Source organism: Nicotiana tabacum, chromosome 1 (genome assembly GCF_000715075.1).
Source record: "Nicotiana tabacum cultivar K326 chromosome 1, ASM71507v2, whole genome shotgun sequence".
NCBI classification, from domain to species: Eukaryota; Viridiplantae; Streptophyta; class Magnoliopsida; order Solanales; family Solanaceae; genus Nicotiana; species Nicotiana tabacum.
The window spans coordinates 155,801,098-155,825,124 of NC_134080.1; positions in this window are offsets into that span (position 1 = coordinate 155,801,098).

Sequence of the window (24,027 nt, forward strand, 5' to 3'; positions counted from 1 at the left end):
TGATATCATAATTATTCAACAACTTCAACCACCTCCTCTGCCTCAACTCCTTTTGCTTGAACAAATACTGAAGACTCTTGTGATCTGTGAACTCGATAAAAGCTGCTGGGGAATTTGTCAACTCGAACGACATAACCAAGAACTCATAATACCCGTACCGAGTGCAGAACGCTGTCTTAGGGACATCAGATGCCCTAATCCTTAACTGATGGTAGCTAGATTTCAAATCAATCTTTAAAAACACCTTGGCACCCTGAAGCTGATCAAACAAATCATTAATCCTCGACAATGGATACTTATTCTTGATTGTAGACTTGTTCAGCTGCCGATAATCAATACACATTCTCATCGATCCATCCTTCTTCTTAACAAACAATACCGGCGCACCCCAAGGCGAAACACTGGGCCTAATGAAGCCCTTCTCAAGCAAGTCTTGCAACTGCTCCTTCAACTCTTTCAACTCAGGCGGGGCCATACGGTACGTCGGAATAGAAATGGGCTGAGTGCCCGGAGCCAATTCAATGCAAAAATCAATATCCCTATCGGGTGGCATACCCGACATGTCTGAAGGGAATACCTCAGTATACTCACGAACAATTGGCACAGAATCAATAGAGGGAACCTCAGCACTAGAGTCATGAACATATGCCAAATAGTCCAAATACCCCTTCTCGACCATGCGCCAAGCCTTCATGTAAGAGATAACACTATGGGTAGAATGACCAGGAGTCCCTCTCCACTCTAAACGAGGCATACCCGGTAAAGCTAAGGTCACAATCTTGGCTTGACAGTCCAAGATAGTGTGGTAAGGTGATAGTCAGTCTATCCCCAATATGACATTGAAATTGACCATATCTAAAAGTAACAAATCTACACAAGTCTCAAGACTCCAATTTAGACTTTTTTGGTTGCACAGGCACATGCATCTCTAGTGGCCTACTGGGCGTAGCAGCATGGTTGATACAGAGACTTAGGTGAGTTGCACTTCTCGAGGCGACCCGCAGCCAGCAGAGTCTCTTTTCTAGAGGAGGCCCATAGCTCACGGTATTCCATTCATCTGGGTGCCGCGAAGTTGTATCAGGATTTGAGGTAGCACTATTGGTGGAGAAGAATGAAGGAAGATATTGAGGGATTTGTAGCTCGGTGTCGCAATTGTCAGCAGGTGAAATATGAGCATTAGAGACCGGGTGGCTTGCTTCAGCAGATAATTATTCCTGAGTGGAAGTGGGAGAGGATCATTATGGACTTTGTTGTTGGACTTCCACGGACTTTGAAGAAGTTCGATGCTATTTGGGTGATTGCGGTGTAGATCTCCAGTTGGTTGGTTCGATCCTGGCGAGGCTAGGCTATTGTGGACAGATTTGGTTCAGGATGCCATAGAGAAGGTGAAGGTGATTTAGGAGAGGCTTCGTACAGCGCAGTCGCGACAGAAGAGTTATGCAGACCGGAAAGTTCGAGATGTGTCCTACATGGTTGGTGAGAAGGTCCTGTTGAAGGTTTCACCCATGAATGGTGTTATGAGATTTGAAAAGAAAGGAAAGTTGAGTCCGTGGTTCATTGGGCCTTTTGAGGTGCTTCGGAGGATTGGAGAGGTGGCTTATGAGCTTGCCTTACCACCCAGCTTGTCTAGCGTGCATCCAGTATTTCATGTTTCTATGCTTTGGAAGTACATTGAGGACCAGTCTCATGTTTTGGACATCAGCACGGCTCAGTTGGATGATGATTTGACCTATGATGTGGATCCAATAGCTATTTTGGGTCATCAGGTTCAGAAGTTGAGGTCAAAGGATAAAGTTTCAGTGAAAGCGCAGAGGAAAGGTCGGCCCATGGAGGAGGCTACCTGGGAGACCAAGCGGGAAATGTGGAGCAGATATCCTCATCTATTCGAGTCTTCAGGTATGTTTCTTTACTCGTTCGAGGACGAACGTTTGTTTAAGTTGGGGAGGATGTGATGACCCGGCCAGTCGTCTCATGAGTTACTGATCTGTTTCCCCAATTTCTGCTTTATTATGCTTCGCTATACATGTTTTATGTGATCGAGTTGAGTAGTTTGTGTTCGTAGTGGATATGGTATGAAATGAGACACTTAGTCTCTCTTAAGAAGGTTTAAGTTGGAAAAGTCAACCGTATATTGACTTATGAGTTAGAGGGCTCAGATGTGAGTTCTGATGGTTCGTTTAGCTTCGGGAGGTGATTTATGACTTAGGAGTGTGATCGGAATTGGTTTTGGAGGTCTGGTGTAGAATTAGGCTTGAATTGGCGAAGTTAGTATTTTGGCGATTTCCGGTTGGTAGGTGAGATTTTGATCCGAAGGTCGGAATGGTATTCTGAGAGTTGCAGTAGCTTCGTGGTTCACTTGGGACGTGTGTGCCAAATTTCAGGTCATTCGGACGTGGTTTGGTTGGGTTTTTGATCGAAAACGTATTTCGGAAGATTTCTCAAAAGTAGGCTTGAATCCAATGTGTTTCAGGTAATTTGATGTTGTTTGAGGTGATTTGATAATTGGAACAAGTTTGAATAAGGTATTGGGTCATGTTGGTGCTTTTGGTTGAGGTCCCGGGGGCCTCGGGGTGAATTCAGATGGTTAACGGGAAGATTTTGGACTTAAGAGATCTCAGAAGTTGTTGCTTCTGGTATTTCCGCACCTGCGGATTGGGGACCGCAGGTGCGGTGCCGCACATGTGGAAGAAGAGCCGAAAAAGCGGTTTGGGAAGAATAGCCAGGGATCGCAGATGCGGAATATGGACCGCACCTGCGGAGTCGCAGATGCGGCTCGTGGACCGCAGATGCGAAACTTGGCCCCCTAAGTGATTTCCACAAATGCGGAGGAATCACCGCAGAAGCGGTACCGCAGGAGTGGTGGTGGGATTGCAGATGCGAAAACCCCTGGGCAGAAACTTTATAAATCATTTTATCCGCTATTTTGAACCATTGTTCCTCCATACCTGAGTATTTTGAGAGATTTTGAAGGTGATTAAAGACGGATTAAAGGAGAATTGATTGGAGGTAAGATTTTCGAACCTAAAACTCGAATCTATTGTGAAATTAACCTAGAAATTCTTAGAACTTAAGCTAAAAATGGAAGAACTAGGGCTTGGGATTTTGAACTTTTGGATTGGGATTTGAAGGACCATTTGAGGTCGGAATTGAGAACTTTTGGTATGTATGAACTCGTGGAGTGATAAGGAATCTAAGGATGTGAAAATTTCTGAGTTTCAAGAAGTGGGCCTGGGGCTCGGATTTTCCTAATTACGGGATTTTCGATTGTTTTCGCTTGGGTTTTGTTCCCTTAGCATATTGTGATGTATTCGTTCTGATTTTGGATAGATTTGATGCGCGTGGAGGCCGATTCGAGGGGCAAAGGCGTCGCGAGCTAAAACTGTAGCCGGTTTGAGGTGAGTAATGATTGTAGATGATGTCCTGAGGGTTTGAAACCCCGAATTGTACATCGTAGTGCTATATTGAGGTGAGACACATGCTGAATGATGAGCGTGGGGTCTTTTACTATTGGGGATTGCCACTTGGACCATCTCGATCGATGATTTTACCGCGTATTTGACTGAAACTTATTTGTTATCATCATGATTTGGGTTGATTGCCATATTTGGGCTTCGTGCCAACTATTTGAATCCTTCGGGGATTTTTGTCACTGTTTCCCCACTGTTTTGACTTATTATTTGAACTCAGTCCTGTTGGTATCTACTATTTTACGAACTCAGCCACTTTTACTCAGATTTGAAACTTAAATGATATTTCTAAATGATGTTTTTGGATGAGAACTACTATTTTACGAATGCCCAAGGGGCTTGTGATGATTTTCGGACTGAGTGAGGCCGAGGTCCATACGTGAGGATATGCTGAGTGATATGAGGTCGAGGTCCAGAGATACTTTATATGCCACGAGGTGGCTTGAGTGATGTGAGACCAAGTGTCAAGAGATGATGCCACGAGGTGGCTTGATATAGCGCTTGGGCCGTAAGGGGCCCCTCCGGAGTCTGCACCCCCACAGTGAGCGCGGGTACCCATCATGATCTGAGAGTGAGCCCGAGGGGCTAATATTGTAGTGAGAGTGAGCCCGAGGGGCTGATACTGTTCTGAGTGATTGTTATTGTGCCCGAGGGGCGGATTTCTACTTGTTATTTACCTGCTAAATTACCTATTTTACTTTGTTTAAAGGAATTTCATTTGACTTCTTCATGGATTTACTGTTTTAAGTGATCTTACTGCTTGATATAGAATTGCTTTGTACCTTTACGTGTTTTCTTGCTTTCAGCCGCTATTTCTAATTATTACTCACTGAGTCGGAGTACTCACATTACTCCGTGCACCTTGTGTGCAGATTCCGGCATCGTAGAGTCCGCTCCTGAGTGCTGATCCTCCCAGTCCAGGCAGTGTTTTTCGAAAACTACGAGGTACCTGTTGGCATCCGCAGCCCCCGTGTGCCTCCCTTATCTTACTATTTTTATGTTCTTGAACTTCTATATCGGATTTCGTATCTAGTAGTGTAACGACCGGACCTGTCGTTTTTGAGCTCTGGCGCGTCATACAGCGGTTTGAGGCCATGAGCGGCTTCATCTCAGGTATATTGACTTGTGTGTATGGTCAGAATTAAAATTCAGGAAGTTTGGAGTCAAATCTAAATGGAAATTCTCATTTTGAAAGCCTAAAATTGAAAAAATGAACTAGGATTGGAATTTTGAGTAAACGACCTCAAAATTGGGATCTGAAGGTTCCAGCAGGTTCGTATGATGATTTCGGACTTGGGCGTATGCCCGGATTGGGTTTTGGATAACCCGGGAGCGTTTTGGCGCCTATTGTGGAAGATAGCATTTTAGAAGAAATTGCATCAGTTTGGTTTAAAATGCATTTCAGTGTTATTGATGTCCATTTGGGATTCCGAGACTGGGAGTAGCTCCGTATGGTAATTCTGCATTTGGGTGCGCGATCGGAAGATAATTCGGAGGTCCGTAAGTCATTTTGGAGTCGTTCGGCTAAAGATGGGAAATTGAAGGTTTTTGAGAAAATTTGGCCGGAAGTGGAAATTTTGATATCGGATTCAAAATGCGAATTTTATGGTTTGGATAGCTTCGTTAGGTTATTTGGGACTTAGGAGTGTGTCCGGAATATCTTTGTGTTGAAATATATGAATTATGGGAAAAATTTGAAAATTTTTTATATTTAATATTGTTAAAGTTTACTTTGGTCAACATTTTTGGTAAACGGACCCGGACCCGTGATTTTTCGGTCTCAAAAGGTCCATAGAAAAATATGGGAGTTGAACGTGTTTACGGAATCGAATTCCGAAGTCCCAGGCCCGAGAAATGAATTTTTTCGTGAAATTATTTTCTGAAAATGTTTAAGGAAAATGAAAATGAAATTTGATCAGAAAGTAATGGTATCAGGCTCGTATTTTGGTTCCGACGCCCGGTACATGTCATATATGTTGGTTAAGCGCTTCCTGTAAAGTTTGGTTACAAATGAACGTTGTTTGACGGGTTTCGGCCTTAAATTGGAAAATTTGAAAGTTTATGAAATTTGAAAGAATTCTTGGATTTAAGGCTCAAATCATTGATTTTGATGTTATTTTGGCGATTTGATCGCTCGAGCAAGTTCGTGTGATGTTTTAAAGTCAGTGTTCATATTTGGTTTGGAGCCCCGAGGGCTCGGGAGTGTTTCGAAGGTGTCTCGGAGTGATTTCGGACTTATGAAAAATTGCAGAAAATTCTGTTGTGCCCAGAAAATTTTAGGTGCGAGTAGTCCAGTTTGGAAGCTCATATCTTGTAATCTATAAGAAATCAGAAAAAGTGCAAAACACGAAAGTTGTAGCCTATACATTCTAGTTTTTGTAAAGTTAAACCATTCGCGATTTGGATATCATCTCAGAAAGTTAAGATTATCGAAAAGGGCTGCTGGAGCAATTGCGGCAGAATTTACAATGCACTTTAGAAGCTCATATCTCGGGATATATAAAGAGTTATATGGTGTACAACCTATCAAATACAAGATATTTGAGTCTAGTTTCTAAATCTTCAAACCGTTTGTTATTTGGAAATTTATACAAGAGGTTATGGGTGTTTAAACAGAAGGTGTCCGACAAGGAACAATTTTAATAGGATGTACAACTTGTATAGCACAAGTGCAAGGTACAACTCGACGAAGTACAGACAGATTCTTTTATACACGGATTTTGCTCACTTTTCTTCATTTCTTCAATGTATGGACGATTTTTGGGGAGCTTCAAGAGGGAATTTTCATCATCAATGTGAAGGTAAGTTATCCCCACCTATTTTGAGTTAAGTACATCAATTATGTATGGATTTGAGCATGAAAATTGTAGAAAAATTGAGGATTTAGGCCTAGGGATTTGAAAATAAGATTTTGTGATTTGAGGGGTCAAATGAACTCCGATTTTGGTAAATTTTATATGTACTGACTCGTGGCGAGACGAGGAATCCGGTGATGTGACTTTCGTAATTTTTTGAAAAGTGGGCCCGGGGCTCGGGATTTGCAAATTTCGTGATTTTCGATATTTTTCGAGTCTTTTCGATTGGGTTATATTCCCTTAGCCTATTGTAATATATTCCTTGTGGTTTTGGCAAGATTCGACCCGCGAGGAGGTCGATTCGAAAGGAAAGGGCATCGCGGAGTAGACTTTTGGCCATCTTGAGGTGTGTAATAGATGTAAATGCTGTTCTGAGGGTTTGAAACCCCGGACTTTCACACCGTAACGCTATATTGAGGCTTAACACGCACTCCATGGCGAGTGCGGGGTCGGATACTATTGGGGATTGTGACTTGGTCCATCCCGTGTGATGTTTATATTATACTGGTGATTGATACAGATACTTCATTGATATTAGTGGGCTTGATGCCATGTTTGGGGCCTTGTGCCGATTTGTAAAATCCTTCGAGGATTGATATTACTGCTTAGCATGATTTGCATATCATTTAATTTTAGTCCAAGGTTTTAAATGTTGTTTTTCAAACTCAGCCATAATTCTAAGTGTTGAAAACTTAAACGATATTTTTAAATGTATTCCGGACTGGGAACTTCTGTTTTGTAAATGCCCAAGGGGCTTATTATATTATTTTCCGGACTGATTATAAAGTGACTTGAAACAGTGGTAACAATGACACTGTGTGATATACTTGAAACATTGGTAACAATGACACTGTGTGATATACTTGAAACAGTGGTAACAATGACACTGTGTGATATACTTGAAACAGTGGTAACAATGACATTGTGTGATATACTTGAAATAATGGCAACAATGACACTAGATGATATACTTGAACAGTGGTAACAATGGCACTGTATGATATAAATTGGTCAGGTAACAATGGCTGACCTGTCAGGTAACAATGACTGACCAAGATATTGCGCTTGGGTTGTCGGAGCCCCTCCGGAGTCTGTACACACCCCCAGTGAGCGCCGTCGATGATAAATAAATATGGATGGCTCGGGCTGCACGCCGCAATAGGTACTGGAATGTACCATCATATGCACTGCATTGCATTCATGTATTTGTATTTATACTGGTGTTTAGCTGCTCAGTTCCATATGTTGCTGTATATTCGGATTGTAGCTTACTTTGTGTATTTACTGGATTTTCTTATCTTCGGACTGTAGTTACTTTTATTACTCACTGGGTCGGAGTACTCACTTTACTCCCTGCAACTTGTGTGTAGATCCAGGGCAGTCTCAGGCTCATTAGATCCAGTTGATCAGCAGATCCAGCCTCGAGGTAGCTGCACGGCGTTCGCAGCCATTGATCTTCTCCCTCCTATCATAGGATAATTTATGCCCGCATTATCGGACTTTGGATATACCGTGTATTAGGATGATATTCTGTATTCTAGAGGCTCAGATTCGTGACACCGGGTCCTAGTGAGATTATATTATGTATTTTGTTAAAATCTTCAGTATTTTAATATTGCTTAATTGATATTTCTTTCCGCTATTTTTGATAAATTGGGTTAAGTGTTGAATAATGGTCGGGCTTGCCTAGTAGTGTGCTGGGCGCCATCACGACCAGGATTTGGGTCGCGACAAGTTGGTATCAGAACCTAGGTTACTTGGTCTCGCGAGTCATGAGCCAGTTTAGTAGAGTCTCGCGGATCGGTACGGAGACGTCTGTACTTATCCTCGAGAGGTTGCCGAACCTTTAGGAAAACTTCACATTCTTGAATTCTTATCATGCGTCCTTGATTCAGCTTGAAAAGAAACTTTTGAAATTCCTTCCGCGTGATCGTATGCACCAACGGGCGCTCAGTATCAGATGTGTCTCGATGGCTTTTGATTCCCCGATCGAGGGGCGAGGTGTAATCTCTGTGAGTTTGAAGTTAGACCAGTCTGGAGGACTTGAGGCCAAATCTTTGCCAATGGCTTGAGCACCGAGGTGCTGATTTTGTGAGCAAGTGTTTTGAACTCATATGTTCATTATTGTCCTTGTTAGCCGGAATGGCGATTGGATATCCACGTGATGAGTATGTTAGTGTTGCGAGGTGCATTTGTACGACTTGGTAGTGGCGAAGAAGCCTACTGGATAGTAGATGAACTTTTAAGTGATTCGTTTCTTGTTGTGATTTGTTGAGTAGCCCGAGTTATGGGCGCGTGAAGAATATTTTTCGTGTCTCCTAGTTAGATAAGTCTGGGAGCTGAGATCGCTTTCGTAAATGTATTATGACAAAATCGTTGAGTCAAGGAGACCACCTTGAAGGTTGAAAATATTAAAGGAAGAATATGTTCCGACTTGGTTGAATAGCCAAATAATGGAGGGTTGAAGGTTATTTTCTATGTGTTATGATTCAAATAGGTGGAACGCATGTCCGTGTATCAATTTAGATTTATTTAATTGATATGCATTGTGATGCTTTGTCAAGTTGTGGATGTGTTGTTAGGATGGTTTTGGTGATTCTCTGGCAGGTGGATAGGACCTATTACAAAGGAGGCTCTGCCGAAATTTTTGAAAAATTTAGGACTTCAAAAAAAAAAAATTGGTCGCCTAGATAGTGGGCTTAACTGTTGTGTGAGTAAATGCAAGAATTGCAGAAGAGTTAAAATTCCAAACGATTCGTGTTTCCACGAGCTTATGATGGAGTGAGTTTAATCTCACCATGATATTACGACAGCAATAGAGTATATGTGTTGTGATCTATGGCTTCGAGCCAAGTTGGGGAGCTTGCTGTTGATTAGCTGATTGCACGGTTTATTACCTACGTGAATTCTGGTTATTGGCGTATTGGTGGGTTATTGCAGCTACGGAAAAGGACCATGAGTGGTAATTTGAGTAAATGAATTGTTGGATGCATGCTATGGTTAGCCTTATTGGCTCATGTTCAGACTTGAGGGAAGATTCATGATTTATACCTCGTATAGGTGCAGGCTTCGAGGGAAGTGATCCCTCTAGGTGCTTTATCGAAAGAGTATTCATATGTTATAAAATTCAGTAGAGTTGGTTGCATTCGGGGCCAAGTCAGAGTTGGGTGGCTCTCAATAGCGGTCCTAGTTAATTCAAGAGGTAAAGTGTGGTGCCTAATGATTTTGAGTCTATAAGTACGGTTAAGAGTCAAGCTTTTGAAGCAGCTTATGAAGAAAGGCACATAATGTTCTATGATCTTTTGACTTGCGGTGTAGCATTTGAGAGACATGAAATGGTCATGGTATTTGAGACAGCATGGTCTCGTGATTTAAGGTTACTCGGGGTGAGTTTGGATGAAATAAGTTAGGTGTTAAAGGGAGATATTATTATTTATAAGGCAATCAAGGATAAATTGGAAGGAAGTAGATTGATTAGCCATAGTTGAGTTGGTATACTGGTGTCAGTGATCGGTTCGTTCAGCGTGATCGAGTTATGCATGTGAGGCTTGTCGGCCGCAGTGATTGATGTTATTCTGAAGCATTCTTTTGTTAGGGCCTATTATGAGTAGGCGGATCCCAGAAAGTGTTATGGTGGCTTGGACAACTACTTAGAGATTGGCATATTCGACGATTATGAGGATTCGCTTGTATGCTGCTATAGTTCTCCTGAAGTGAGTTAAATGGAAAGTCTTTTCTGATGATGTATTAGCCTATCGGCGGTTCCAGAGTTGTGATGGAAATCACGTCTATCGTATATTGGCACGTGAGGTGCAGTGAGTGGTATGGAATTTGAAGTAAGGACCAAGGTTGCAGTTTGGTCAATGACTGTGATGTCACGATCTCGGATGAGCAGTATATGAGTTTCAGTGTTTTGAGAAAGATGGGTATTGATGTCAGTATCACCTGAGGTCGGTGTTCTGTGAGAAAGGCTTTGCATCCTGGTTAGGGGTTTTTGATCGCTTTTCAGCGTTAGTGCAGCCGGTGGTTTGGATGTGCAGACCCGTTAATTATTTCGAAAGATGGTGGGAGCTTGTCCCACAGGAATATTGTATAAGTGTGACATGTAGTCACTTGATTAATTAGAAATTTAAACCAAGTATGAGGATTTTGGTAATATCATCCATTTGAGAATTTATGCCTGGAGGGCACTCTGTTATTGGGTTATGGACCTGTGAAAGATTATTGGCCTAGCTTGGCATGATCAGGATCGACTTGAGGTCGGTGGATAGATTTAAATATGGAAGTGAGCCTTACGTCAGGCCAGTTGTGTTTATTTCCGCAATGCGCTCTTTATGGAAGGATAGTCACGGTCTTATTTCGTGGTCAGTTAATTCATATAAAGATATATTGCAACCTATGAGTTGTGAGACGGCTTGGTAAATTCCTTATGTGTTGAGGTTCCGCTCAGCGGTGATGTTATATGAGCAGGATGAGACTTAGATCATGTATCACACCTCAGTTGTGCTTGAGTTTGTAGCCTATAACGCTATATGTTTCCTTGGGAATGATATTATGCACCTTAGTATGTTTATGACCGATATTCGGTATTTTGATGTGATGAGCTATTCAGCTCGACGTATATCTCCTTATGTGAGTTCTATATGTGGATCGGGTGGCACACCGCCATGGGTATGTTGTTTGGATCGGGTTGCACGCCGCAATAGTGTGATGTTTAGTTCAGTGCCCATATTTGCTTTTGTGTGTTCTGTTTCCCTGTTTTCTGAGGAACTCTATGTTAGTGTGCGAGTTGAGTAGTTCCTTCTAGAGTTCGCATTCCTTTTGTATCGCGTTCGAATTGATAGCATACTGACACATTGTGGCGTCTTGTGGGATTTTTGATTATGTCTGAGGTGGCTTATTGCCTGAGCAGTTAGTACTGGGTGAGACGAGGTTACTAGATTTGGGGTCAGTGCAAACTGATTATATGAAATATATTATAGAGCAAAGATCATTCTTTGGTTTGGGACAAGGTAATTGAACTTGTCAGGAGTGTAGATCCAATGAATTGTTGATTCAGCAGTTGGTTGTGAATTTCGGCACATCTCTTAAGTCGTATCGGTGTTGAAAAAAAAAAACTAGAGCAAGACCTGTGTAGATCATGGGATGCAATGGGAGCATCAGATTCGTGGAATTTTGACTATTATGTTTAAAGAATGTTATTGTGGTTCTATGAGTAAAGTGATGCAAAGTGTGAATTCAGCAAAGTTATGCAGTCATGTTTGGGTACAGCGTGTGGAGATTGATATGGTGGTCGTATGATGGAAACAGGCTTGGCAGGGAAATTCAGGATGTTGGAATTGGGCCTAATGGATTATTTGCTTGAATAAATAAGTATATCTACATAATTATCGAGCTAATGTGCTCAACGGAGTAGTGGTAGCATGGGAAGGTGCATGATGTGTTAAACAAGTGATTTCAGACTACTTCAGTGTAGTTCTCAGCACGTTCGAGGACGAACGTATGTTTAAGTGGGGGAGATTGTAACGACCCGACCGGTCGTTTTGAGCTCCGGCGCGTCATTTAGCAGTTTGAGGCCATGAGCGGCTTCATCTCAGGTATATTGACTGTTGTGTATGGTCAGAATTAAAATTCAGGAAGTTTGGAGTCAAATCTAAATGGAAATTCTCATTTTGAAAGCTTAAAATTGAAGAAATGAACTAGGATTGGAATTTTGAGTAAACGACCTTGGAATTGGGATCCGAAGGTTCCAGCAGGTTTGTATGATGATTTTGGACTTGGGCGTATGCCCGGATCGGGTTTTGGATAACCCGGGAGCGTTTTGGCGCAGATTGTGGAAGATAGCATTTTAGAAGAAATTGCATCAGTTTGGTTTAAAATGCATTTCAGTGTTATTGATGTCCATTTCGGATTCCAAGAATCGGAGTAGCTCCGTATGGTGATTATGGATTTGGGCGTGCGATTGGAAGTGAATTCGGAGATCCATAGGTCATTTTGGAGCCGTTCGGCTAAATATGAAAAATTGAAGGTTTTTGAGAAAATTTGGCCGGAAGTGGAAATTTTGATATCGGATTCGAAATGCAAATTTTATGGTTTGGATAGCTTCGTTAGGTTATTTGGGACTTAGGAGTGTGTCCCGAATATCTTTGTGTTGAAATATATGAATTATGGGAAAAATTTGAAATATTATGATATTTAATATTGTTAAAGTTGACTTTGGTCAACATTTTTGGAAAACGGACCCGGACCCGTAATATTTCGGTCTCGAAAGGTCCATAGAAAAATATGGGAGTTGAAAGTGTTTCCGGAATCGAATTCCGAGGTCCCATGCCCGAGAAATGAATTTTTTTCGTGAAATTGTTTTCTGAAAATGTTTAAGGAAAATGAAAATGAAATTTGATCAGAAAGTAATGGTATCGGGCTCGTATTTTGGTTCCGACGCCCGGTACAGGTCATATATGTTGGTTAAGCGCTTCCTGTAAAGTTTGGTTACAAACGGACGTTGTTTGACGGGTTTCGACCTTAAATTGGAAAATTTGAAAGTTTATGAAATTTGAAAGAATTCTTGGATTTAAGGCTCAAATCATTGATTTTGATGTTATTTTGGCGATTTGATCGCTCAAGCAAGTTCGTGTGATGTTTTAGAGTCAGTGTTCATATTTGGTTTGGAGCCCCGAGGGCTCGGGAGTGTTTCGGAGGTGTCTCAGAGTGATTTCGGACTTCGGAAAAATTGCAGAAAATTGCAAAAAATTTTAGGTGCGAGTAGTCCAGTTTGGAAGATCATATCTTGTAATCTATAAGAAGTCAGAAAAAGTGCAAAACACAAAAGTTGTAGCGCATACATTCTGTGCCCAGAAAATTTTAGGTGCGAGTAGTCCAGTTTGGAAGATCATATCTTGTAATCTATAAGAAGTCAGAAAAAGTGCAAAACACAAAAGTTGTAGCGCATACATCCTAGTTTTTGGAAAGTTAAACCATTCGCGATTTGGATATCATCTCAGAAAGTTACGATGGATCGAAAAGGGCTGCTGGAGCAATTTCGGCAGAATTTATGATGCACTTTAGAAGCTCATATCTCGGGATATATAAAGAGTTATATGGTGTACAACCTATCAAATTAAAGATCATTGAGTCTAGTTTCTAAATCTTTGAATCGTTTGTCATTTGGATATTTATACAAGACATTATGGGAGTTTAAACAGAAGGTGTCCGACAAGGAACAATTTCAATAGGATGTACAACTTGTATAGCACAAGTGCAAGGTACAACTCGACGAAGATTTTCCTTATGGATTAGATACATGCATTCCTAAAAGTTTTGTTTTGGTAAAAGACATTGATTGGGATGTAATACTTGGTGTCCCATTTTTTATTAAATTAATGTTTTTTTATATTGGGATACAAAAGTTTTACTGATACTTACAATGGTAAGAGTATCACTTTTGAGTTTATAACTAACCCAGTTCAAAGATTTTTAAATCAGATTATTTCTAATAATATTTCTTCAAAAGTCAATCAAATTGATTTTTTGAAAAAACGAAATTTGTTCTGTTACGATTGAACATGATTTAAAAAATCCTAAGTTAGTAGAAAAAATTAATTTTCTCAAAAACCAATTTTCTACTTCTATTTGTGGCGACCATCCGAATCAATTTTGGAGTAGAAAAAAGCATATTATAAGTCTTCCTTATGAAGAAAACTTTTCTGAGGATAATATCTTTACAAAGGCTCGACCTTGTCAAATGAACTCTGAGTATTTGGAGTTATGCAAAAAGGAAATTGATTCCTTATAGCAAAAGGGTTTAATTAGGCCCTCAAAGTCCAAATGGTCTTGTACTGCTTTTTATGTTAATAAGCATGCTGAACAGGAATGAGGAGTTCCTAGATTAGTTATTGATTACAAGCCCCTTAATAAAGTGTTAAAATGGATTAGATATCCTATTCCTAATAAAAAGGATTTATTAGATAGATTACATGTTGCCATTATAATTTCCAGATTTTATTTAAAATCAGGCTATTGGCAAATTCAGATATCTGAATTAGATAGATATAAAGTTGTTTTCAATGTGCCAATGGGTCAATATGAATGAAATGTTATGCCCTTTGGTTTGAAAAATGCTCCCTCTGAATTTCAAAAATTATGAATGATATTTTCCTTCCCTATACGGACTTCATAAATGTTTATATTGATGATATTCTAGTATTTTCAAAAAATATAGAATCTCATTTCAAACATTTAGATTTGTTCAAAAAGATTATTATTCAAAATGGTTTAGTTATATCAAAACCAAAAATGATGATTTTCCAAACTTCTATTAGATTTTTGGGTCACAGCATTGAGAAGGGTAGGATTATTCCTATTAGTAGAAGTATTGAATTTGCTTCTAAGTTCCCTGATATAATTACGGAATAAAACCCAGCTTCAGAGATTTCTAGTAAGCTTAAATTATATTTCTCCTTTTATAAAGGACCTTGCTAAAGATACTGCTCTTCTTTATGAAAGATTAAAGAAGAACCCTAAAGCTTGGACTGACAGTCATACTGAAGCAGCCAAGAGAATTAAACAAAAGGTTAATAACCTTCCCTGTTTGACTCTCTTTAATCCCACCTGGGCAAAGGTTGTGGAAACTGATACCTCTGATATTTGTTATGGCGGGATAAAAAAACAATGTTCTCTAGTAGATAAACAAGAATATCTTGTTCAGTTTTATTCTGATAAATGGAATGACTCCCAGAAGAATTATGCGACTGTAGCTAAAGAACTTTTTGCTATTGTCAAATGTATTATGAAATTTCAGACTGATTTATATAATAAAAAATTTCTGATTAAAACTGATTGCCAAGCAGCAAAGTTTATCTTTAATAAAGATTTTAAACATGATGTTTCTAAACAAATGTTTGTAAGGTGGAAAGCTTTATTAGCCCCTTTTGATTTCGAAATTATATACAAAAAATAATACCCTTCCTGATTTTCTTACAAGAGAATATTTTAACTAATAGTTCTCCATTTGTCTCTACAGATTATGAGGCCTGTATACAGACCTCCTAGGCAACGAGGAAGAGGAAGGGCATCTACTAATAATAAAGATAGTAATACTCTCGCCCAAATCGGAAATAAAAGGCTAATAGCCGCTAATCTAACACAAAGTACTACCGAACATCCGTTATACAAGAGATTCATGGATTTGATACAATCCAAGAAAGATGAAGGTACATAATCTAATGTACCAACCTATTCCTTAGTTATATCATAGGATAGTAATGAAAATTTTGAGTTTTATACTCAAAAAAGAAACAAAAGAGTTAATACTTCTTTTGGAACAATCCGACCTTAAATGGAAGGATAACCCTTGGCAAATAATGGCCAGGTATTTTGATACAGCATCATACGCTACTTCTGCTTATAAATACAGGATGCACTATGAGATTATACTCTCAACAACAGGATCTGCTGAAATTCAGCACTTTTATACTGCTAATACCAGAAAAACTTATAGTTTTTTGAAGACCATTATTAAAAAGGTTATACCTTTTGATGAATGGGGTATCAGTACCCTCAAGGATCGTGAATATACACATCCTGACCAAAAAATTTCAGTCAAATTTTATTATTGGGACTATGTAGAGAGTTTTAATAAAATTTTCGTTTATGAAAATCCTAATAGGAAATATTCTTGGTTTATTAAACTCTGTCCTAATATGTTCGGACAGCAAATTCCAAATTGGTTTTTCAAATGGCGGAAGTTATACGGTCCATCTTTAGAAATACTTCCAAGTCTATGTAAAAGCTTATATTCTCAATGGGTAGATATATCTCCAAAAATTATTTTACTACAAAAGGATAATATCTTTTACTAGGGCATTGTTGCCATGTACTTTTTCATAGAATTTTCTATCCCGTGGATAATGAAATGGGATGTACAAGTTGGTTACACCAGTGAAGGAATTCCCTGTTTGAATAGAATCTTTTATCATAAGTTTTGAACAAAATTACTCCAGTCCAACCAGCAAGGGAAGTTATATGGTGAAGAGTTAATACAACAAATACAAGCTAAAATAGGGGCCTACGTCAAATTAGACAGAACACAGGTTGCAGAGGAAAAATTATGTCCTTCTGAAATGATCACAAAGAGGCTCCAAATGAAGAAAGAGGCTATATCAAATAAAGAGATCTTTGCTTCGTACTTCGAAGAAATAAAAAAGGATCTAGCAAGAAATTTTGAAACAACAATCAGAGACGATATCTCTATGGCCTCCATTGGAAGCACTTCAAATGAAGAAGTATGTGTAGCAGGTGAAGGACACAGAAATCAATATTAAAGAAATTGAAGATTTCCTTGCAAAGCTAAAGGAAAATGCCGAAGAATCTTCGGAGAAAAACGACAAAGGGAAAAGCAAAGTCTGAATTATTGAAGGCCCCATCAGATAAATTATTGGGATAATAAAGACAACTTTAGTAAAATAAAGGGTCCCTCCATTATTGAAGGGAATCTGCTTTTATAAAGCAATTTGTCTGTTTGTAATTATAGGACTTTATCTTTTTATCTTGTCGGCCAGTTCTACTTTTTAGTTTTGTTTGTTTGTAGGCTGATCCATTATATAAGGATCATTTTCTATTCTTTAGAGGCAGGCGTTAGCCAAAGTATTAGCTCTGCCTTATCTTTAGTCTCTCGCTCTACTTGTAAAGAACCCCTTCTGTAATATTTTTCATTTTGAAATAAAATCAAAAAGGTTGCTTGGCCACAGCTAAGGGTCTCTGGTATGGTACTTTCTTCTGCTTCCCTCTTCCATTTTTGCAGTATTGTTAGCCTAAATGATAGGCTAAACAGGTAAGTGTTAAACTTGGTTCTCGAAGGTTATTTACTATACATGTTTTGTAGTTTGGAGCTTACTGTGTCAACCCGATGGGGTTTTGGTTAAGAACTATATAGACCAGGCAGTTACTAGTCTCGACAGTAAATCTTGGTTAGGCCAACCTAACCGGTGGTGCTCGTAAACCCATTTAGGAAGGTGGCCATTGAAGGGTTGTGAGGAGCATCGTGGTTTAAGGTTTGCCTAGAGGTCTTCAATTGGTTAACAAGTGAATTTGGGTCATAGATGAAGTTGTTGCCCCTCGAAACACTGGTAATACTGAGGTCACAGAAATAGAATAAACCTCAGATGGCACTGTTAAAATCAGGTTCAATGAACCCGATCAAACTGATAATATCAGTTTATCATCTAGATTAACTAGATCAAACTCTTTATATATTTCTCCAATTAATTATGTGGTAGATTTTCCATCAAGAGCATCCACATCTCAAATTAGAGAAAATAATAGAGTAAATGATGTCAGTATCAGTAGGGATAATATTGTCAAGATTAATAATATTGCAGATCTTGAACCTACTCCATCCGATATGGATTTTTCAAATGGGTATAAAAATGACTGAAAATCAATTAGATTTTAGTCTGGGTTCACCGGCATGAAAAATGATTTTAGGATATTGTTTTGTCACGACTCCAACCCCCGGTCGTATGGCGCCCAACACACTGCTAGGCAAGCCTGACCAATAAACAACCTTAACCCATTTCTCATGCAATTTATTACTAGCCATCATAGTTAGTTGTAACGACCCGGCCGGTCGTTTTGAACTTTTGCACTTTGATCGCCAGTTCTCGGGCATGACTTTCCCTGTGTAACGTATTATGACTGATGTAGATCATTGGTTTTGGTTTTCAGGAAAAATCGGAATGAATTTGAAGGAACAGTCTTAGTTGAAAGCTTTGAATTTGAAAGGTTTGACTAAGAGTTGACTTATTTGTATATGAGCTCGGATTGGAAATTTTATGGTTTGGATAGCTTCGTTGGGTGATTTATGACTTAGGAGCGCGATCGGAATGTAATTTGGAAGTCCGTGGAAGGATTTGGCTTGAATTGACAAAGTTAATATTTTGGAGAATTCCGGTTGATAGGTGAGATTTTGATCCGAGGGTTGAAATAGAATTCTGAGAGTTTCTATAGCTTCGTTATGTCATTTGTGATGTGTGTGCAAAATTTCAGGTCATTTGGACGTCGTTTGGTCGACTTTTTGATCGAATTCGGATTTCGGAAGTTTTGGAATTCTTAGGCTTGAATCCGAGGGTGATTTGATGTTTTGATGTTGTTTTGAGCATTCCGAAGGTTGGAACAAGTTTGAATTATGTTATGGAGTGTGTTGGCATGTTTGGTTGGGGTCCCACGAATCTCGGATAAGTTTTGTAAGAGTTTTTGGAAAATTTTGTCGTTTTGAGCATAAGCATGTAATGATCCAAAGATCCATTTTTAGTTCTAGAAATCGAAATTTGATTTCGAGACTTTTGAAATTTTGATAATGAATTATAGGACCGATCTGGAAAGTTTGGTCTAATTTTATCAAGTCGCGATTGGGTTTTTGACATGAAACATAAGTTAATTGTTTAACGAGTGAAATAGGTATTGAACTGAGAAAATGAGCTCTGAATTGAGTTTCAACTGAAGGGCTATTTTTGTATTATTATTTGTGACTCATAGGAACAAGAATTATCGAATTCCGAGTTCGTATGATGGAGTTAGAGCCTTTTTAGTGAAAAGAAAAGCTGTTGCAATTTTCTGGGCAGTTTCCGCATTTTTCGCACGTGTGAACAGTGACCGCACCTGCGTGAACAGTACCATGTACAGAACCCCCATGAACAGTACCGTGTACAGTACCTCATGAACAGTACCCCCATGAACTGTCGTGAACAGTGTGAACAGTACGGGATAGAATATTAAGTTCTGGAAAATGGGACGAATCCCATTTTCCATTTTTACCAAATTGGAGCTCGGGGAGAGGCCATTTTCGGGTGATTTTCAGAGAAAACAACGGGGTAAGTGTTCTTAACTTAATTTTGGTTAGCTTACCCGAATCTATTATTAGTTTTGGCATTTAATTGGTGATTTTAGTTGGGAAAATCTTGAAAACCCTCTTGGTTTAATTTGAAGATTTGAGGGTCGAGTTGATGTCGGATTTTAGTAAAATTGGTATGGTTGGACTCGTGGTTGGATGAGGTTTCATATTCCGTAATTTTTGTCGGGTTCCGATATGTGGTCCCCACAAGCGAATTTTGAGTGCAATTTCGGATTTTTAATGGAAAATGTAGAATTTCATATGGAATTAATTCCTATTATTTTTATTAATTGAATCGAATTATTGTGGCCAAATTCGAAGCATTCGGAGGTCGATTTGAGAGACAAAGGCATCGCGAGCTAGAGGTTTAGCCGGTTCGAGGTAAGTAATGATTGTAAATACTGTCCTAAGGGTTTAAAACCCCGGATTATACGTTGTTGTGTTACTTTGAGGTTACTTACACGCTGGATGATGAGTGTGGGGTAAAGAACCACTGGGGATTGTGACCTAGTCCATCCCGAACGAATATTTTAATGCGTATTTGATAGTTAATCGTTTTACATTATTATATTTTTGGGTTGTATGCCATGTTTGGGGCCTTGTGCCGACTTGTTGAGACCCTTAGGGGCATTTTTACTGTCTTTCCTCACTCTATTTGTTTGAAAGCATATTCTCAATCATGTTTTACCTTTTTATTTCTCAAATCTGGCTTTATCACTATATTCTTAACATGTGCAAATTGTTTTGGGCTGAGTTCCCTGTTTTACTGAGTTAGACCGAGGGTCTGATTGTGAGATTGATGACTGAGATAGACTGAGAGTCTGATGTTGAGGTTAATGACTGAGAGAGGCCGAGGGCCTAGTTGGGAGGATTATATATCTATGGATCGGGCTGCACGCCGCAACAATGTGTATATATATATATATATATATATATATATATGTATATGGATCGGGCTGCACGCCGCAGCGATACTTATATGGATCGGTATGCGCGCCGCAACAATATAGCGCTTGGGCTATAGGAGCCCCTCCGGAGTCTGCACACCCCTGGTGAGTGCAGTCGACTATTTATATGGATCGGGATATGCGCCATAGCGATGCATGGATCGGGCTGCACGCCGCAGCGGTTACTTTGATTTCAGTTATTGTGAGAGATATATGGATCGGACTGCATGCCGCAACGGTTACTATATGGTACCAATTGAGCGTGAATGCTGAGTGTGAGTACTGATTGGTAAGAGTTGAGTCACGAGTGATAGAGAGGCTATCCCGAGGGGCGATAGATATATACATGCATATGAGTGGTGTTTTGCCTGAGAGGCCTGTTTATGGACTTATTGATTTCAGTCCTCTTAAAATTAGTTTCTATCGAATATGTTGATTTATTGACTTTTTTCACTCATCTTTATATTGAGCCTCTGTCGGAAAGTTGCACAAATATTTAAAATAACTTTTATTTAAACTGGGGTTTATGGGATGTTCAGAAATTAATCACTGATTTGACATTGGTTATTTCCACTGAGATTTTCAAGTTATGAAGTGTTTGTGATTACTATTTTGCCCGAGGGGCTGTTTTACGAACTATGCTTTTCCCGAGGGGCCGATTATGACTTTAATCTCTATTATTATTTTAAATGGTATCGAACCCCTACTGAAATTGTTGGAAGGTATTTCAAAGATGATTTTTACTAAAAGCTGGATTTTAAAAGGGAAGATTGACTCATATTATGATTTGAAAGCCTTTTGTGTTTATTGAACCCAACGTAAATGTGGAATCATTGTTTCCTACTGCTCAGCCTTTATTTACTCTTATTACTTACTAGGTTGGAGTACTCACATTACTCCCTGCACCTCGTTTGCAGATTCAGGTATATCGGAATCCGGTAGCGGGTGTTGATAGCTCAGCCGCGAAGTCATCAGAGTTAGCAAGGTGGCTGCATGACGTTCGCAGCACCGCTCCCTTCCCCTCATGGTGGTTACTATATTAGTATATTTTTAGACTTTTGTTGTATTTAGACCTTGATTGGTGCTCATGACTAGCTACACCCCGATGTCGGGCTGGTATTTTATTCCGCACTGTTATTCCAGGATTTTATTATGAAACATTGTTTAATTTAAAGACTTAAAAATGACTCTTAATGCTTAAAGGGTTGAGGTGAGTGTTGTGTCGGCTGGCCTTGTCTTCACGAGATGCGCCATCACGACCGGGCCGGTTTGGGGTCGTGACATTAGTTTACCAAATCATCATATTAAAAGTCTAAAGTAATAGTTAAACATGCGGAATTTCAAATAATAATCCTACTACATAGCCCATATAGATCCGGTGTCACAAGTCTGAGCCTCAAATACAGGTTTACCAATCTAATACATATCAGTCCAGGGATTTGCGGATAAAACAAAAGGATAGAAAGGAGAAATCAGGGCTGCGGACGCTATGCAGCTACCTTGATGCTCCCGGATATACGCTGCTCAACTGAAGAATCCTCACTCAGCCTCAAATGCACCTGGATCTGCACGCAAGATGCATGGAGTAATGTGAGTACTCTGACCCAGTGAGTAATAAGCATAAATAATGACTGAGAATAAGAAATCACGGAGAATCAGAGAGTAATTTATAATGCGGCAGTTTAAAACAAGTAATATGAAAGCAAAAAACCAATGTAAACCAAATATGATAATTCTACAACAAATAAGTAGTTAAGTGACAGACATATAAAGGAAATCAACACATAGAATGGTACCCTATAGTACCCGCCACGGCGCGCAGCCCGATCCATTTATTTATCGTCGACGGCGCTCACTGGGGGTGTGCAGACTCCGGGAGGGGCCCCTTACGGCCCAAGCGCAATAACAAGCCATCTTGTGGCATCAACTAGGCCCTCAACCTCAATATCAATATAATACTACTATGGCGTGCAGCCCAATCCCATACTCAATCCAGAAAGCACATAAGCCTCTCTAAGACCAAGTAATATGTCAAATAGTGAAGAAACAGTGATAACAATCCCCGAAGGGTCCAAATAGTTGGCACAAAGCCCAAATATGGCTATCAGTCCAAATAATGATGATAACAATTATGCTTCAATCAAATACGCAGTAAAAGCATCACTCGGGACGGACTAAGTCACAATCCCAATAGTAAACGACCCCACACTCACCATCAAACGCGTGTCTCACCTCAATATAGCACTACGATGTGTAAATCCGGAGTTTCAAACCCCCAGGACATCATTTACATTCATTACTCAGCTCGAACCGGCCAAAACTCTAGCTCGCTATGCCCTTGCCTCCCAAATCGGCCTCCTCGCGTGTCGAATCTGACCAAAACCAGAACGAATACGTCACAATATGCTAACGGAACATAACCCACACTAAAACAATAGAGAAATATCAAAAATCTCATAATTAGCAAAATCCGATCCCCGGGCCCACTTCTCGAAACTCAGAAATTTTCACATCATTAGATTCCTTATCACCCCACAAGTTCTTACATACCAAAAGTTCTCAATTCCGACCTCAAATGGTCCCTCAAATCCCAATTCAAAAGTTCAAAATCCCAAGCCCTAGTTCTTCCAATTTTAGCTTAAATTCCATGCATTTCTAGGTTAATTTCACAATAGAATCACGTTTTTGGTTTAAAAAACTTACCTCTAATCAATTCTCCTTGAATACCTCTTCAATCTCCCAAAAAGAGCTCTCAAAATGATCAACTATGGTGGAAAAATAGCTCAAAATCACGGAGGAAATGTCTTATAAACTTTCTGCCCAGTCCTGATATTCCTTCTTCGCAAATGCGGTCAACGTCTCTCATTCGCGAAGCACAAACTTACGTTGACCAATATTTGTCGTACGCGAACGCGTCACACCAATCGCGAACGCGATGCTTCTGCCTCCTACACCTTCACAAACGCCACAACCTTTCGCGAACGCGATGAATAAAATGCCTTGGACCCCAATTTGTTGTACGCGATCGCGAGTGCCTTCTCACGAAAGCGATGCACTGCTTCCCATCCTTTCGCGAATGCGAGGAACCTCTCACGAACGCGAAGGCTTAATTCTGGTCTTCCTCAAATCCTTCTACGCGAACGCGACATACCCCTCGCGAACGCAAAGGGTTATTTTCTGCAATACCTGAACTCCCAAAATCTGCAACTTTTCAACTTAGAAAATGGTACGATTGACCACCCGAAACTCACCCGAGGCCCTTGGGACCTCAACCAAGAGCACCAACATGTCCTAAAACCTCATTCAAAGTTGTTCCAATTATCAAAACACCTCAAACAATACCAAAACCATACATTCTCATCGAATTCAAGCCTAAGTTTCTAAAAACTTCCGAAATACGCTTTTGATCAAAAACCCAACCAAACCACATCCAAATGACCTGCAATTTTGCTCACATATCCCAAATCACATAACGAAGCCACAACAACTCTCGGAATTCTGTTCTGATCCTCGGATCAAAATCTCATCTATCAACCGGAAATCGTCAAAATACTAACTTCGCCAATTCAAGCCTAGTTCTACACCGGACCTCCAAAACCACTTCCGATCACACTCCTAAGTCACAAATAATTTTCCGAAACTAATCAAACCATCAAAACTCACATCCAAGCCCTCTAACTCATAAGTCAATATTCGGTTGACTTTTTTCAACTTAAGCCTTCTTAAAAGAGGCTAAGTGTCTCATTTCTTACCAAAACCAAGCCAAACGCAAACCAACCAACTCGACCACATAAAACACGGATAACGAAGCATAAAAAAGCAGAAATGGGGAAAACGGAGCGGTAACTCATGAGACAACTGGGTGGGTCGTC